Raw genomic sequence first — 5,397 nt, 5'->3', positions numbered from 1 at the left:
CAATAGAGAAAAGAACTTTAAAAATCCTATACCAAATAAACGCTGCTCCTTCTGACTGTAGCAAATCCGATCATATTGGGAATACAAGGCAAGACTTGCGAGCGATCAACTAGATTCAGGACCAAGACAGCACCATGATGCAAAAAATTGCTTCACATCTATTTTTGGAGATTAATTACTGTGACACTCTATCCAACCTACAGGCTGAGAGGCCATCAACTGATTTTTTTTTTTAGATTTAACATTCTGTAAGATGAGCTTTTGCAGGGGTGGAAATTGTTGCAAAGTAATGTACTGTGAAAATGAGGAAGGCGTGAGTAACCTACTGGAGATTGTAATTGCTGGTTTTACCATTTTAACGATTCATATTTAGAGATTAAAAAAAAGGTCTTGCTTTCTTAATGAAAGATGCACATGACCAATAACTGGGCCTCTGCTCTTGTGATTGTAAATTGAATGGATAAATTAAATGGAAAAGGTTTCACCGGTCTTGCCAGGACAGTATCGGAACTGTAGGCTAAACTGAGAAAAAGTGTGAGGAGGGAGACATTTGACCCCTGAATCTAAGGCTAAATTTCTCCTACACTGAGACTTCTGAGATGCTCCATAGCCCAAATGGGCACTTAAACTTTTGTTTTTCCTCCTTTGACTCCGAAGTAGCATGGACTACTTGTGGACAGGGAACAGGTCTGTCTGTGGTTATATTGTACTCTCCCAAGCACTTAGTACAGTGCTTTGCACATAATAAGCACTCAGTAAATATGAATGAATTGAATGAATGAAGGGAGAGGAAGTTCCAGGCCAGAGAGAGGACACAGATTAGACTGTAAACCTGTCAATGGGCAGGGATTGTCTCTATCTGTTGCCGAATTGTACATTCCAAGCGCTTAATACAGTGCTCTGCACAGAGTAAGAGCTCAATAAATACTACTGAATGAATGAATGAATGAATGAATACCCAGAGCTTAGAAGAGTGCCTGGAACATAGTAAGTGCTTAGCAAAATACTATTTTAAAAAATTGTCTCCCCAACTAGATTATAAAATACTTGAAAGTAGAGATTATGACTACCAATCCTATTTTATTGTGCTCTCCCAAGGGTTTAGTACAGTGCTCTTCACATAGTAAGCACTCAGTAAATACCAATCACTGATGACAAATAGTGCTCAATGACTGATTAATAGCATTCATTGACTTATAGTACAGCACTTGCCTCATAAGCGCCTACCATAATTATGACTCTCCCAGGTTCACACCTGGAGAGTTTCCAGAACTCTACCAGTCTCGACTACAGGAGGAAGAGTCAAGCAGAGGCCTGTCCATTCCATTCCTAGCTTGGCCAGTGGCTAACAAGTGGAAGGCCATCTGCTTCAAGTCACGACTCCCCTGTGCTGGGCAGCAGCGTCATGGGAGAGAGTCAAAGGCGGAGACTCAAGTTTTTTGGGCAGAAGGAGGCAATGGAAAACCATTTCTGTATTTTTACGGAGAAAACTCAGTGGATGCACTACCAACATAATTGCAATTGGAGGTGGGGCATTTTAGGAGAGGTGTGTCCATGGTGTCACTATGGGTCAAAGGTGACTCGACAGCATAAGACAAAACAAGATCATAATTACGTAGCTATGAGGGTAACAAGTGTGTATTATAGTGTTCTGCCCACAATAAATGCTCAAAACATATCACTGATTGACTGAATGTCAATCATTGCTTGGAGCCCTCTCCAAATTTCTGAAAGCAACAGATAAAATCAGAAATAAGACTGGCCAGAAGAGTTTGTTTTAACTGCTCTTTGTCAATTCAAGTAACCTTTATTAGCTCTTTGCTTTTAGCCTCAAACCTGAATGACTTCACACAAAAAAATAATAATTTGAGCAATCACACCTTCCAAGAATGATGTGTTTTTTCCTTCACTAGATTCATTCATTCATTCAATAGTATTTACTGAGCTCTTACTATGTGCAGAGCACTGTACTAAGCACTTGAAATGTACAATTCTGTTTACATTATTAATATGAACCTTTTTGAACTGAAGAACTCAAAGTAATTGGCATTAATATTCCCCACATTCACTGCTTGGTTAATGTTGATCTCAGTTTTCAGAAAAACTTGACAGTTGACATTTTTTAGGAAACTTTCCTGTAGAAAGAGCACGGGCTTTGGAGTCAGAGGTCATGGGTTCGAATCCCAGCTCTGCCACTTGTCAGCTGTGTGACTATGGGCAAGTCACTTAACTTCTCTGTGCCTCAGTTACCTCATCTGGAAAATGGGGATTAAGACTGTGAGCCCCACGTGGGACAACCTGATTCCCCTGTGTCTACCCCAGCACTTAGAACAGTGCTCTGCACATAGTAAGTGCTTAACAAATATCAACATTATTATTATTATTATTACTTTACACCAGAAAGGAAAATGATTTGCTTAAAGTCGCAAAGCGAGTCAGAGGCAGTACCAGATAGAAATCTTTTAACTCTCACTTTCTCCCTTAGCTTTAAACTACCTACCTCTAGCATTTTAATGTCTGTCCTTGTCAATTGCATGCTTAGGTGAGCAAAACTCAAACATATTAGATCTTTATTAAAAATACGGTGGAATGCTGTTTAAACACAGTTTCAATAAGCCTTGAAAGTTGATACTATAAAGACTTGGAAATATATGGGCTCATTAAAAAATGCCAGCACTTAGAAAGATCTCTAGTGGCCAATCACTATTTAGAGGCAGCTATAATTTATGACGTTGATCACTGTGGCTAAGCCATTTAATCTAATAATCAACATCAATCTCCCATTTTTATTGCAACATTTTGCAGCCTGAGCAGAAATCTTGCTCCTGAGGACAAATTAGGCAACCCAAAGTGACTCTTGCAAATAAATACTGCTGGCAAGAACTTCCAGGGCTTCAGAAGGAGCAATTCACCCCATAAGTACCCAAGAGGTTAAAAGCAATTGAACACGAAAGGTGCTCTGTACAGGACAGTATTTCTTAAAATAGGGGTCACAAGCCCTAAAGGTCACTGCAAAGTTCCAAAGGAATGGCATGTCTTAGAGGAAGGAGCACAGGTCTGGGAGTCAGACAACCTATATTCTCATTCAGACTCTGCACTTGTCTGCTGCGTGACCTCGGGGAAGTCACTTCACTTCTCAGTGTCTGTGTCATCTGTAAAATGGAATTCAATGCCTGTTTTCCCTCTTACTCAGTCTGTGAGTCACATGTGGGGCAGAAACTGTGAATGATCTGATTAACTTTATCCACCCCAGCAGTTAGGACAGTGCTTGACATATAGTAAGTGCTTAATAAGTACCATGACAAGAAAAATAATAATAATAGTAATAAAAGGATGTTACAGAGACTGGAACCAGGCATCGCTGATCCACTGCTTATATGTCCCTTCTTAGCAGAAGTCTAAAACATGTATTGATCTCATGTTAGGTTCATAATCTATACCAGATTGCTTATCACCTCTCCCAATATCACCTTTCCCACTTGATCTTCTGTGTGTCTTTTGTCAAGGGCAAGAAAAAAAGAAAAAACACCCTGTAAACTGTAAGCTCCTCCTGTAAATCTTAAGCTCTCTGTTGGCAGGGATCATTTCTACCAACTTTATTTTTTGTACTCTTCCAAGCACTTTAGGAAAGTGCTCTGCACATGGTAAGCGCTCAATAAATACCAGTGTTTGATGGATTTAATCAATTCATCATATATTTAATCAATTCATCAAAGAAGCAGCATGGCTTAGTGGAAAGAGCACGGGCTTGGGAGTCAGAGATCCGCCACTTGGCTGCTCTGTGTCCTTGGGCAAGTCACTTAACTTCTCTGTGCCTCAGTTCCCTCATCTGTAAAAATGGGAATTAAAAAATGTGAGCCCCACGAGGGACAACCTGATTATCCTGTATCTACCCCAGTGCTTAGAACAGTGCTCGGCACATAGTAAGCACTTAACAAACGCCATAATTATTATTACATGTATTGAGTGCTGACTGTGTGCAGAACACTGTAATAATAATAATAATAACTGTGGTATTTGTTAAGTGCTTACACGTGCCAAGCAGTGTACTAAGCGCTCTGGAGAGTACAACGTAACAGAGTTGGTAGACATGTTTCCCCACCAAGAGTTTACATTTCAGAGGAAGAGCTTACAGTCTAAAAGATTTAAATTGTTTTCACTTTCTTAATCAGTCAAAAGTATTTGTTGAGCATTGACTATATGCAACGCACTGAACTAAGCACTGGCAGAATACAATGGAAGATACAATCTCTGCCCTCAAGGAGCTAACAATCCAAGGTAGGAGGCAGACACTAAAAGAATTTACAGATAAGTGGAGGGAGGAAAAACAGATAAGTGGATGTAGCTTGAAAATTCTAGCATTCCTTTCTTTTTCTTGGAAAGATGATATGAGGCATGAAATTGGGGGAGTCCTATAAAAACTTAGTTGTGGGGATGGAGTGCCTCAGAAAGAAAATGTTTGAGACCTACTTATTTGGCACAAAAGCAATCTAATGACTGGAAAAATCTTTATTAGAAGCTCGATGCCATGTCTTTCCTCTGTCTCCAGGGGTTGGCTTCACAGAATTATTAAAATATCCAAATATCCCTCATGACATCATAAATCACTATTGAATATATGTATAGAACTCTATTGTAGTGTCATACATAGTTTCCAACTGGTTTAAGGTGCCCATTCATGCACTCAGTAGTGAAAAAGAAATGGTCAAATGAAAGACACTGTGAAGAGCTGCTAATTGCCAGATATCATCAATGAATCAGTGGTCTCTATTAATTTGTAAGGATTTTTTAACTATTTTCAATTCAGGTATCCCGTGATAACTGAGAAAGCATTTAAAAGTAAAAACAGTAATAATTTTGAATTATATAAGTTAAATAAAATTCAACCTGAATTGCAGAATAATATTCTTTAGGAATAATTGGGAAGCAGAGTGGCTTAGTGGAAAGAGTCTGGGCTTGGGAGTCAGAGGTCGTGGGTTCTAATCCTGACTCCCCCACTTGTCTGCTGTGTGACCTTGGACACATTAATAATAACTTGATCACCTTGTATCCCCCAGCGCTTAGAACAGTGCTCTGCACAAAGTAAGCGCTTAACAAATACCATTATTATTATTAATGTGATATATTATTTTCAAATTTCTCATTTTAGTTTCTCCTGAATCATAGGATTTAAGACTTCTATATTCTATTCCAAATCTATTGCTGGTTTACTGTGCAAGGTTCAGACAAAGTACATACCTGGCCTCTCTTATCAAACAACAGTATTTATTGAGAGCTTCTTTTGGGTAGAGCACTGTACTAACGGCTTTTGGGAGAGTACAGTACAACAGAGTTGATAGACATATATCTTGCCCACAAGGAGTTTACAGTCTAGAGGAGTAGTTTACAATCCAGAGG

At 39.2% G+C, this 5,397-nt stretch overlaps 1 non-coding gene across 1 annotated transcript; it reads left to right on the top strand.

Moving 5' to 3' along the window:
• Window positions 1–1,237: 1,237 nt before the first annotated feature.
• On the top strand, window positions 1,238–1,375 carry LOC114815630. Its single transcript, XR_003763429.1, has one exon. It is a non-coding gene; the product is annotated as a small nucleolar RNA SNORA7 (small nucleolar RNA).
• Window positions 1,376–5,397: the final 4,022 nt, after the last annotated feature.

Source organism: Ornithorhynchus anatinus, chromosome 1 (genome assembly GCF_004115215.2).
Source record: "Ornithorhynchus anatinus isolate Pmale09 chromosome 1, mOrnAna1.pri.v4, whole genome shotgun sequence".
Taxonomy (NCBI): Eukaryota; Metazoa; Chordata; class Mammalia; order Monotremata; family Ornithorhynchidae; genus Ornithorhynchus; species Ornithorhynchus anatinus.
Note: the sequence above shows the minus strand (reverse complement) of the source record. Positions and strands in the feature narration are given on the sequence as shown.